The sequence below is a fragment of the Bufo bufo genome, chromosome 2, assembly GCF_905171765.1.
Source record: "Bufo bufo chromosome 2, aBufBuf1.1, whole genome shotgun sequence".
NCBI lineage: Eukaryota > Metazoa > Chordata > Amphibia > Anura > Bufonidae > Bufo > Bufo bufo.
Window position 1 is genome coordinate 723,903,790 of NC_053390.1, and position 13,931 is coordinate 723,917,720.

Consider the following 13,931-nt stretch of genomic DNA (forward strand, 5'->3'; position numbering starts at 1 on the left):
GAATGGGGACAAAACGTAAGCATTTTTTTTCCGGTATTGAGCCCCTATGACGGATCTCAATACCGGAAAACTAAAACGCTAGTGTGAAAGTAGCTTTACACCAGACGTCATCCGTATTTTTTGCAGATTTGCATTTTTCAGACCGAAAAATACATACATGAGCCTTTATTCCAATTTTCTTCATCAATATCACTGCAACACCCCGCACCCTCACTAATCAGCTTTAATATTTGTACTTTTTATTGGGGAAGGGGGGGGGGGGCCCAATTCAGAGTTTTGCTATGGGGCCCCATGATTTCTATGTACGCCCCTGCCCAGAGGAGAACTTTACGAACCCTAATGACTTCCCAGTTCCTTTCCTATATAATGTTTGAATGTTAATCTAAAGTTGAGTACTCAGAAAGAGACTTCATATTAAAGCCTTCTATAACGGACTACAAATCCTCAAGCTCTGTAACCAAGAATGGACTTTTCCCCAAGGACTGTAACCCTTTAGATTCAGGACTTTACAGGACTGTGCCTTTAAGAGATGTCACCCCCTATGTCACCTACTACCTTTAACAACTTGAGTTCCTGTTCTCCAGCTGCAGTATATGTCCTATGTTATTATGTTGCTGCAATTTGTTATGCCTGTTAGTAGACGAAGAAGAAACAGGTAACAGTGATGTGATGCATTGTATGTGAACATTTTTACATGCTTAACATTTTGTCCTTAAGTAACTGCAGACCTACATGTCCAAAGTCAAGAGGCACCAAGGACAGCTTATCTTTAAGAAGGGGTGAATGCAGTGTTCCACTCCAGAGTCGCAGTGCATTGCATAATAAGTGTTAAAAATGTATTTTTCCTGTGTGATATATATGTTTACTGTATTTCTGTATGACATGAGTTTAAAAGGCCATATCCACAGGCACCACTATATGAGATAGGTGTTACCCTCTCTATCTAGAGAGAAGGAGAATGAGTCTGAGTCTAACCAGCAAACAGTACAGATGCAAAAATGTACAGCTGGCACTTCAGCCATTCCCTGGATGAAGGTACCAGCCGGGAGAGGCCATGACAACTACAAAAGCAGTCGAGATCTACAGAAGGAGGTGTAGAGAAAGCCCAGTAAAGATAACCTGTCTAAAAGGAATTATTGGCTCTATAGCACATGTTCAGGAGTTGCCTCTGGTGCCTGAATATGTTTTTAATCAGATTGATCACATGTGTAAGAATCTCCACATCCCAAGGTGGATTCTGTGGACATGTACAGCAACCTGTTAAAAAAAAAAGGAGCCAAGTTTTTGACTGCCATTAGGGGGAGGCACCTTGCTGATTGCATCCCATTGCCTAAAGTGTTACACCATATGGCTGGATGCTTATGTGTACAAGTCAGCTATTGAAGTGCAGAGTAAGAAAGACTACTTTTATAAGACACTGGCCTATCAACCACCTGTGCAGCAGTGAAACCTGTAACATCTGTGGCAAGTGCATCTGCCGGTCCATTGCATGCTAAAGAACTGCCCTGAACAGTTTGCATTGGAATTCTTCAGTAAAGAACTGTTCTGCTGTACTGCCCCCTCATTGCCGCTTCCCTACTAAACTTCAAACTGTTGGTGTCATGAGAACAGGGATCCTGTGTTGGACCTTAAAATAGTTGACACCAAGGGCACTTCAACCCCAGAACCGAGAGTGCCCTAAAGGTAAGAAGGGCCCTTCCACGTCACTGCATGGGTTCAGGGAGCATCAGAACCGTGAGTACTACAACTACTACACCCATCCACTCATGCATGCTCCTGAGGCATGGTGCAGTACATGTGACCTATGGCGTGTATCTACCATTGAAAACAATGGGAAGCTGTTTTCAAGGGTTTTAGAATTGTACATAATAGGAGTGTTTTGAGCACTGAAATACGCTTCACATTTTTCCGTGAACATACCCTTACATATTGGTGGCATTTCCACTCCCCTTACAGATTTATGTACCATGCGTGGTTATATTTCCTTCATTTTGGCTATTGCTGCTCAGCATTAAACAGTTCATAGATTTGCCGGGACTCAGGAAATATGCTTAGTGAATAGTTATTTCTTCTCCTGCTCACAACGCTGTCTGTGATTTTCCAGGATAGCTGTGTGCTGTGTCAGTTCCTTCCTGCTGTTTTTTTCCGTTGTTTCTTGCTTTCCTGTATTTTTATATTTTCTATGTAACTAAATACATTTATAAGATAACACCATAGCTACAGTTGTATAACGGTATCTTCACACCGCACCTGCAGTTTCCTTTTACCATATGCACTGGGAAAGCTCCACTAAGTTGCATCTGTTACCCATAAGAGCCCATGTTAAAAATGTGCTTTTTCACTGGACGCCTTTATATAGAATAGCAACAGTTTTTGAAAACTTGTTTAAATATATTTTGTGATTTGTCCCCTTGGGGAACTTTTACTTGTTCGAACTTACCTAAAATATGCCAGTTGGTGGAGTTGGTGTCTGTGCAAGAGCAGAATATGGTGCTCTTGTTTTCTAGCCGCTATGATAACAGCAGGGTGCTGGCTGTAGACCATCTCACTCATGGTTCTCCAGAAGTGTGCAAATCTATCATTAATTGTAGGAGATGGATGGTGTATAACCAGTAACATGTGATCTAAAGACAGAAGTATAATTGCAGCAGGCCCAGGAAGGACAGTAGTGGTGGTAGCAATGATGGGGGTAGTAGTTACTCTTGGTGGCGGTCCCCACTCTGCCACTGCCGGAGGCCGTGCTGTGCTGGGAGGGCACACTCTTGTTCTCACGCAGCACCCCCTGATATTGGGGCTGCTGCCTGGTGGTGGTTCGGGGGTGCCCTTGGTGTTGCATGGGTGATGGAGCCAGCTTTCTAGTAACAAAGTTCTTTACTTTAAAACGGTGGCAAAGTGCAAATACACATACTCTTGCAAGTAGGCACAGTTCTTAGATATCACATAAGTCAGCATGTCCCTATGGCTGCGTATAGATGGTGGACGGTAGCTTAATAGTGCCCTCTGAGTCTCTTTGCAAATGAAAAAGTAGTGTCTCTCTAATCCGTCTAAAGGGGTGCGACTTCTCCCTATCTCTATATCAGTAATTCAGGTGCCAATTCTGTCTATCAATTTTTTCTTTGCTTCTGTAAAAATACACGACTACAAGTACCCTACCGCAAGGTTAATTTTACAACAGATGGCCAGTCTATCTCCTAAATATGGTAGGGTGTCTGCAACTTCTCTCCCCAACCATAATGCATAGAAGTCCACGACAGGCATATACTGTATGTGTTACTTTTCACTGGCTTTGTAATGGCCACTAAACATTTTGTTGTATCCAGCAGTTCTCCCTCTCAGGGAATGGTTCACTTACTAGCTACTCTTGAGTCAGAGGGCAATAGTTTCCCTGTTTAGCTTTCTCACTTTATCTGCTCTCTCACTCACAGCCTACACACAATTGTTTCACGCTATAGGACTGGGTGGGACCAGCCCACACCTGGCAACCATATAACAACTGAGCCAGTTAACTCCCTATACATAATTTGCCTATAGTTCTAACACTGTTTTTGCCTTATCTTGACATATGCCTTTCACTCCCATAAAACTTTAAAGGGAGTCTGTCACCTCCATATGGCCATATACAGCGCTTACATGGCTCTGTAGCACACCTACACAGGATTGTAACGGTACCTTTGTTCTTTTCTTTAGACTTGCACCAGCAGGAAAAAAGAAGTTTAATTCATATGCAAATAAGCACTCGCAAGTGCCCAGGGGCGGCTTTCCCTGTGTAGGTGCCCAGGCTGCTCGGCCTTCTTTTCACTTTACTCCTCCTCAGCCTCTTTCTTTGCCCTATTGATGAGGCAAGAGACTTTGAGGGCGGGCAAAGGAAGAGGCTGGGGAGGAGTAAAGTATAAAGAAGGCAGAGCAGCCTGGGCACCTACACACTGAACGCCGCCCCTGGGCACCTACACACTGAACGCCGCCCCTGGGCACTTACACACTGAACGCCGCCCCTGGGCACCTACACACTGAACGCCGCCCCTGGGCACTTACACACTGAACGCCGCCCCTGGGCACTTGCAAATGCTCATTTGCATATGAATTAAACTTCGTTTTTCCTGCTGGTGCAAGTCTAAAGAAAAGAACAAAGGTACCGTTACAATCCTGTATAGGTGTGCTACAGAGCCATGTAAGCGCTGTATATGGCCATATGGAGGTGACAGACTCCCTTTAAGTTTCATTACAGCTGAATCATTATTACATCATTATTATTTATATTCAGCAATAAGTGTATTCAGTAGTGATGATCGAGCATGCTCGGCCGAGTACCACATGTGCTCGAGCGCCATGCTCGAGTCTCCTCCCCGGACGTTTGGCGCCTTCTAAGCAGCCAATAAACATGCTGGTAAGTATTGCCATCACTGTAATGCCATTAGACATGTTTTCTACTGGCATTACAGTGATTGGCTGGCCGGTAAACACGTCATCGGGTGCTATATAGCACCCGGTCACGCGGGTTTGGCTCATTGCGAGTCAGGGAGAGCTGCTGTTAGGAAGGGACAGAGTGAGTGTAGAGCGAATTTGATCTCAAACCTTTCAGAGACCCAAAAGTCCTTTTAAGGACTATTGTTAGAGGTGGCAGCAAAATTTATTGTGGGGGAATTAATTTTTTGTGTCAGGGCGACCATTAGTGACATTCATTTTCTGCATTCTACAGTACAAACTCTGCTTGCTGTGACCAGTGAGAAGCAAATCAGCACTGATATCTAGGCCGTGTGTGACGCCTATATTTAATCCAAATAGCAGTTACAGTCAGTTTCTGTATTATACAAACTCTGCTTGCTGTGACCAGTGAGAAGCAAATCTACACTTATTTCTAGACAGTGTGTGAGGCTTATATTTAATCCAAATATCAGTGACCGTTGGAGTAAGCCGGATTGTGACTAATGCACACTGGCTCAAAATTAATGGTTTTTAGTTTGTGACGCCAATTACAATGTGCGCAGGTTATAGTCTCAGGGCCCTTTAAGGCTACTTTCACACTAGCCTTGTTTGAATCCGGCGTTCAATTCCGCCGGATACGGAAAAACGTGTGAAAACTGATTACATTTGAATCCTGATCAGGATTTTAATCACAATGAAAAAATGCATTGGAAAAAACGGATCCGCCATTTATGGACTTTTTTTTCACATTTTTCGGGTTTAACATGCAAAAGCCGGATCCGTTTTGACGGAACACACGGCGCGTTAATGCAAGTCAATGGGAAAAAGGCCTGATCCGGCGTTCAGTCAAAGTGTTCCGGATTTTTGGCCGGAGGTAAAAATACAACATGCTACGGTTTTCTGAAAAGCCTGATCAGTCAAAAAGACTGAACTGGAGACATCCTGATGCATCCTGAACGGATTAATCTCCATTCAGAATGCATTAGGATAAAACTGATCAGTTCTTTTCCGGATTTGAGCCCCTAGGACGGAACTCAGCGCCGGAAAAGAAAAACGCTAGTGTGAAAGTACCCTAAGATGTAATAGCTCACGTACCAGGTGAGAAATGCCAGAGGGGGATAATGTCTCTGTGTAACGTCACGGTGTCTCCTACCTTGGTACGGCTGGACTCCTGGATCCTGGCTCACTTGCAATAAATTGAGTGTTGTTAGTAGGAGTAATTGAGGAATGAATGAGATCCAAACAGGTAATATGATCCAACTTGTCTTTACTTAATGGGTGCAGCATAAATCCATATGAGTACAGCAATAGTCCTTAGGTCCCAGCAGGTATTGGCAATGTATGGCAGGGGTTAATGCCTCTTCTGCTCCTATACTATATGCCCAGAGAATCTGGCAGGTATTTATCTTCTGCTCTGTCTGTCTTCTGCTTGATATGGGCCTGACTAGCTGAGGAGGAATTTGGCTTCTCCTGGTCTCTGAATATGTACTCACAGCTTGGCTCACAGGGAATGCTTCTTCCTGGAGTCTGGAGATGGCTGCTTTTCTTGTCAACCAGCTAAGGCTGATGGCTCAGGCTGGGAAGAGTGATCTTGGCCTCAGCCGAGGCTCGATCCTGTCTTGGGATCCCTGTTTCTGGGAGCTCCTACTAACACAGCCTTCCCCTAGTCGGGGTGGCTGGTACACTACCTCTAACTTCCTTTCCTCCCCATGAGGCAGGATGTGGGAACATTCCACACCTCCTCAAAGAGGGGGGAGCTAGATTGGGATGTATTATTCCAGTCTAGATATGCTAAACTGAACTAAACACATTGCTGCCACCTGCTTGTGTACATGGAAAATTACAGCAATAATATGAAACAAGCATAGAAAATACATAGAATGGAAAATGCAATGTTAGACTACACAAGATGACAATACATATGCACCTGACATGTTGTAGCAGGGAGAAAGAGTTTAGTGACATACTCCAGGATGTTACATATGTTACACAGTCAGTTTCTGTATTATACAAACTCTGCTTGCTGTGACCAGTGAGAAGCAAATCAGCACTGATAACTGGGCCGTGTGTGACGCCTATATTTAATCCAAATAGCAGTTACAGTCAGTTTCTGTATTGTTCAAACTCTGCTTGCTGTGACCAGTGAGAAACAAATATACACTTACACTCACCTAAAGAATTATTAGGAACACCTGTTCTATTTCTCATTAATGCAATTATCTAGTCAACCAATCACATGGCAGTTGCTTCAATGCATTTAGGGGGGTGGTCCTGGTCAAGACAATCTCCTGAACTCCAAACTGAATGTCAGAATAGGAAAGAAAGGTGATTTAAAGCAAACCTGTCACCAGGATTTTGCGCATAGAGCTGGGGACATGGGCTGCTAGATGGCCACTAGCACATCTGCAGTACCCAGGTCCCATAGCTCTCTGCGCTTTTATTGTGTTAAAAAACCGTTTTGAGTGATATGCAAATTACCTGATATGAGTCCTGTAGCCGGAGATGAGTCAAGCGTCAAGGAGCCCAGCACCGCCCCGCGTCCTCCGAATCTCCTCCTTGCTGGCTGACATCACAGAGCTGGAGCGCCGAAATCTCGCGATGCGCGAGCTAGCGCATGCGTAGTTCGTTCCCTGTGCTGATGCCAGCACAGGGAATGAACATGATGCCGACACTGCGCATGCGCTAGCTCGCGCATCGCGATTCTGATGGTTCACGCAGAGGCCGTGGCTCAGGGCGCGTTGCAACTGTGCCTGCTGCCAGAGCACAAGGAAAACAGTCATCCACAATACCTAGCTTCATGTCCCAGTTTGCAGGGCGTCGCAAAACAACACTCTTGAAGTCAGACCAGTGCGACCAGGTGGTCGGTTGGATTGCAGCAGATAATGCTTCCACTGGGTTAAGCACCACCCTGTCTTCCACCAAGTCCAGTCTCAGTAGCTAACAGTCTGGTCAACAACACAATCCTCACCCTGATCATCCTTCCTCCCACCATGTAGAGTCTGGCCAAACAAGCGATCCGGTACTCGGATGTTCCGAGGAGCTATTTTCACCCCCATCACTTAATTTGTCCCTCTTCCCAATAACTCTTGAAGAGGGACATGAGATCTTGTGCCCTGATTCTTAACCTCTAGAGCCTTCACACTCACAAGATGATGTGTTTAAGGAGGTGGATGATCACAAGTCAACCACAATTACTGTCTGCAGAGTTTGATGAAGAGGATGATATACCGTTGTCAATCACTGAAGTTGTGTTGGGGTCAGCAAATGAGGAGGATGATCGGAGTGGGGAAGTTGAAGAGGACTTGGTGGACGATGAGGTCACTGACCCAACATGAGAAGGCGGAAACGTGTGCGAGGACAGCAGTTCCGAGGGGGAGCGATCTGCAGCAGTGGGGTGGCAACAGGGAGAAGGCGGGCAATGCCAAACAGGCCCGCAAGTGTTCCACAGGGCCCCCCCTTGCGGAAATCTTCCTTGCCAAGGGGTAGGTGTTCCGCGGTATGACGCTTTTTTGCGGAAAGTGCAGACGTCAAAAGAATAGTAGTTTGCAACCTGTGCCACACCAAAATGAGCCGAGGTGTGAACAGTAGCAACCTCACCACCACCAGCATGATCCGCCACATGGCAGCCAAGCACCGCAATAAGTGGGAGGAACGCCTGGGTCCGCAATCTGTGTCCGCGGGTCACACCACTGCCTCCTCTTCCCCTATGTTGGGTGAAGCCTCCCGCGCTGCACCAGTACCGTCACAAGCACCATCAGCGACCACATCCACTTCCCTGTCCCAGCGCAGCGTCCAAATGTCTTTACCCCAGGCATTTGAACGCAAGCGCAAATACCAAGCCACCCACCCACAGGCCAAGGCACTAACCGCCCAACTTTCTAAGTTACTGGCGGTTGAAATGTTGCCATTTAGGCTTGTGGACACCGAGGCCTTTCGCGGCCTGATGTCGGCGGCCGTCCCTCGGTACTCAGTCCCTAGCTGCCACTATTTTTCCCGGTGTGCCGTCCCCACCTTACACCAGCATGTGTACAGTTACTGCTAAGGTCCACCTAACGACTGACACATGGACAAGTGCTTGTGGCCAGGGACGCTATATTTCCCTGACGGCACACTGGGTGAACGTAGTGGAGTCTGGGAGCGACTTGTACCCTGGGATGACACAGGTGCTACCGACGCCCAGGATTGCGGGCCCTACTTCCATCAGGGTTACTGAAAGCACCTATGTAAGTGGCTCCTCCTCCTCCGCCTCCTCCTCCACTTCCAACTCCGAAGCACACCACCGCAGAGCTGTGGCAGGGGATAAGAGACCAGACTGAGCTGTGGCTCTCGCCACTCAACCTGCAACCAGGCATGGTTGTGTGTGATAATGGGTGTAACTTGGTGGCGGCTTTGGAGCTCGGAAAGCTCACACACATCCCATGCCTAGCCCACGTTTTTAACTTAGTGGTTCAGCGGCTTCTGAAAACCTACCCCAATTTGCCCGAGCTACTGGCGAAGGTGCGCCGCGTGTGTGCACATTTCCGCAAGTCATCAACAGCTTCAGCTGGTCTGTTGACGCTGCAGCAGCGCTTGAAATTGCCAGCTCACCGGCTGTTGTGCGATGTGAGCACGCGCTGGAACTCCATGTTACACATGTTGGCCAGGCTTTGTGAGCAGCAAAGGGCAGTAATGGAATACCAGCTGCAGCACTGTCGTCGCCTTTCCAGTCAGCTTCCGCTCTTCACAAGCGAGGAGTGGGCATGGATGTCTGACCTCTGTGAGGTGTTAAGAAACTTTGAGGAATCGACACAGATGGTGAGCGGCGATAACGCTATTATCAGCGTAACCATCCCACTTCTGTGTCTACTCAAACGCTCGCTGCTCACAATTAAGGCCGACGCTGTTCGTGGGGATCAGTTGGAAATGGAGGAAGAAGACATGACCCTGGGTGATAGCCAGAACACCCTCAGTTTGTCTTCTCAGCGCGTATTGGAGGAGGAGCAGGGGACGGTTGCCTCCGCTACACAGGGTAGTAGCCATGGAACTTTAATTCCATCTGTTCAGCGTGGGTGGACAGAAGAGGAGGAAGAGGATGAGGAGATGGACAGTCATCCTCCTGATGACGACAGCAAAGTCTTGCCCACTGGTACTCTGGCACACATGGCTGACTTCATGTTAGGCTGCCTTTCCCTGACCCCCGTGTTATACGCATTTTACATAACAGGGATTACTAGGTGTTCACCCTTCTGGACCCCCGCTACAAAGAGAACTTCTCATCTCTCATTCCTCCAGTGGAGAGGACGAGCAAAATGGTGCTATACCAGAAGTTGTTTGTTGACAGATTGCTGCAAAAATTTCCATCTGACAGCGCTGGCAGCAGAGTCCGTACTTCCTTGGGCAACCGAGGTGGGGAGACAAGGGGAACACACAGCACTTCCAGCAAAGGCAGGGCAACACTCTCCAGGGCCTGGGACAGTTTTATGACACCCCGCCAGCACCCTCAACATGATGCACGTCCTGGTGTCACAAGGAGGGAAAGGTTTTGGAAGATGGTAAAGGAGTACGTACCAGACCATGTCAGCGTCCTCAGTGATCCTTCAGTGCCTTACAACTACTGGGTGTCCAAGCTGGACACGTGGCACGAACTGGCACTCTACGCCTTGGAGGTGCTGGCCTGCCCTGCCGCCAGCGTTTTGTCTGAGCGGGTATTTAGTGCTGCTGGTGGCATTATAACAGATAAGCGTATCCGGCTGTCAACTGAAAATGCTGACAGGTTGACTCTTATAAAAATGAACAAGGCCTGGATTGCCCCTGACTTCTCCACTCCACCAGAGGAAAGCCACTTTAAATGTGTTGTTTAGAATGTACTGAATACTCTGTATTCCCATGCACCCCTTCCGCCACAAAAAAGGGTATATGGTTGAATCTTCCTTTTCTTCTCCTCGTCCATCACGTATATGCCTTCTCATATAATTTTTCGGATGGTCAGCTCACCAGCAGGCCCTCACCCATAATGTTTTAGATGGTCAGCTCACCAGCAGGCCCTCACCCATAATGTTTTAGATGGTCAGCTCACCAGCAGGCCCTCACCCATAATGTTTTAGATGGTCAGCTCACCAGCAGGCCCTCATCCATAATGTTTTAGATGGTCAGCTCAGCTGAAGACCCTCACCCCTAATGTTTTAGTGGGTCACCAGCAGGCCATCAATCATACTTTACCTCTCCTGTATAATGTTTCCTCATCCTAAATACCTATGACATTCTCTGTAATTTTTTTGTACTCGTTCCAATGACAGGCTCTCTTAAAAGTCCTGTATTGTTATTTATCGTCACTACTTCCCTGAGTCGGTACTGGGAAATTTGTGCGCCCCCGCCTGCCTTTCTTGGAAGTGGTAGCCGTGGCCATCCCTCAGGCTCCCTCTCCGGAAGCGAACACTGATTCCCTATTACCCGTGGTCACCATGGTAGGCGCAAAAAAGAACATCGGAAGTTGATAGAGCAGACATCCGAATAGATCGCCAACATCAAGGGGACGTGCAATCAGCTTAGAAGTTATCTAGAGTTAAAGGGAACCTTTCACCAGTTTTATGATGTCCTAACTAAAGGCAACATAAATAAGTGACTGATTCTCTTTAAAATGCTGGGTCACTTTCTTTAATTGACCCAGTCAATCTGCCAACATCTTGTATTGAAAAGCTCCAGCTGATAATGATGAGTCATGAATATTTATGAGCTTCTGACTCTCTCCGCCCACCTGCCGCTGAATGACAGTTATTTTCCATATGAATCAGCAGCAGGTGGGCAGGGGAGTGGCTATAGCTCTGAATTAAATATACGCTGGACTCAATGACATCACGCTGGACTCAAATCAGCTCATTAGCATGCGGCATGCGGCATCTTTGTGTGTATATTATGAGGTAACCATCTGTCACACCAGCAAGTGAATACATCTAAGGTACTTTTTAGTAGTTAATGATTGTATATAATTAGTTAGATTATAATCAAATATCCACATGACAGGTTCCCTTTAACAAAGCGGCAGCAGGCCCTCACCTACAATTTTTTACACGGTCAGCTCAATGTCCGTTCCTCTTCCAAGTTCATTACCATCAGATGATAGTCTGGTCAACACAATCGTAATCACCGGGGGTCACGTAACTAATTAGCACGGAGGAGTGTATTTGTTATCGGAATGAACCACACAAATCGACTAGATCCACACGCTCAAAACGGCCATGCACCACCACCCACAGAATCGCGAAATAGGTATCAATCTGTCAATCCTTTCTGTGTCCGGGCCGGGTGAGGCTTCCCGTGCACAGTCAAATTAAGCCGCAGGCTCCACTCCTGGTGGTGCCCTTCCATCAATTAGTTTAAGTTTCAGCTTTGCAACCATACTCCCCCTGGAACCCAAAGACCTTAGTTTCCCAGAAAATGCTCGGCGGGAAATGGGGATCGTCTTCGAACCTGCAACTTAAGTTGTTGATTAATGAAAACGTTTGAAAACGTTTGTGGCAACAAAGGTTTCGGCTGTGGTTCGGCTTGCGCCGGTACAAGAATTTCACCTCTACAGGTACAATACGGATGCCACCGGCCGTTCCTCTTCCAATGAGTTCAGTTTGATCGTCCAAGAGTCCGATCAACACAATCAAAAGCACCGGCCGTCCCTCTTAGTCATGGCCCCAGTTCCGAAAATCACTAAAATTTTTGTCTGAACTTGCTCTTTATATAAAAGTAAATATACAGGAAAGAATGTTTCCTAGCAATTTTTCATCTAAAATCGCTTTTATGGTCAGTCTGTCTGTAAAAGTGGCGTACAACTCGGGCAACATCGTTACCAGCAGCGACATTGTAGTCCAAGATGCATCCAGACATCCTCCCCATGCTGTCCCCGACCCATTTTGGTGGTGTTTCCATCAATTTCTGACCTTTTCCTATGAACCAGACACCCTCCCCTCTTCAGAGCAGGGGGTGCCTGGTTTAATGCTCTGGTCCTCCCATTGACTTCAATAGGGCTCGGGTGCTCAGTAGAGCACCCGAGCATCCCGGTGTGCTCGGGCAGAGCACCCGAGCAATGGGGTGCTCGATCATCACTAGTATTCAGTCTAAACACAAGTGTATTCAGCATAAAAATAGGGGGGAGTCTGGAGCCAGCGCGCAGCTCCCAGACCCTTATTGAATTACCGTCCAGATAGTGAACTGAGTATAAATTGATCCATTAAGAGAAAATAGGCAACACAACTGATAGTTTTTTTAAATGGGTAGATTTAATGGTCAGTACAAATGATTCAGTTGTAATAAAAGTTAAGTTTTATGGGAGTGAAAGGCATATGTCAAGATAAGGCAAAAACAGTCTTAGGACTATAGGAAAATTATGAATTAAGTGCCTTTACATATGTCAGGGTCAAATATTTTGTACTCTCTACTCCCTACTCTCATACACAACCTTTGGAGATATAAAATTCACAGTAAAATTGCATTAACCCACTGCATAATTTTTATAAAGATAGCAGTGGGTCCTTGCCTGTACGGCCTTATGCAAATGGTATATCCACTTCTTGCCCTGTTGCTCGCTATACTTTGCTGTGTGGCTCTGCTTGTTCAGATTGGATGCCATTTATATGCTGTTTAGACCATAGGCCGCCATAAGCAACAACGGGATGCGATTGCATGGAGGAATGCTTCTGCTCCCCCAGCAGCACAGATTACTGCTGCACGTGGCTGACCATGTTATCCTCCACCCAGAAGAACAGACGCTTGGCTTCATTTGATGCAGGCGTGATATTACAGGGCCAGGTGACTTGCGTAGCCCTGTCAATCATCAGAAGGGGCAGTGGCTCTATGTTCAGAGCGGCAGGGCTATGTTAGTCGAAGGGACTTGGACCCACCCCTCTGTGCACCAAAGACCTAATTTACAGATTAGTAAAAAGTAACTTTTTCAGCAGGATCAACTCTACCAGGTATTATGCTTGCTGGCAGCTACAGGGTTGATTCTGCTGACAGGTGTTCTTAAGTAGTATTTCTATGAAATTGGCCATAGTGCGTATGTGGGAAATTAAAATTGTGAACAGCATTGAGATGTGAATGATGGCGTTCTCCGTACAGCGCTAAGGAATATGTTGCTGCTATAAAACAAATATTTTGTCTTTCTGTGACATTTTGGATTCATTACAAATGGGCTGAATTAAAAATTACCTGTCATGTAATGAAAATCCCATTTGAAGGGACCAAAACATTCTCCTTTGCTCACTGTGCAGTGTGAACCCTCATGAGTGCAGTGAGAATACAGATTGCACAGCAGCGACACCAACTGGTGGGAGCCATACACTGCATCCCAATGTGTACTTCAAATTACCATGGGAAGAAATATCCTTTTTTTTTTTTGCCTCTTGGTTGTTGCTTTGCTGAATCTCTTCTAACAAGAAGACAGGCTTCAACTACATGTAGCAATTGTAGCAAGGTCGACAATGGTTGGGCATGTATCTCTTGTCTCCTATATCACAAACCATTTAATTATCTGTAGACTGAAA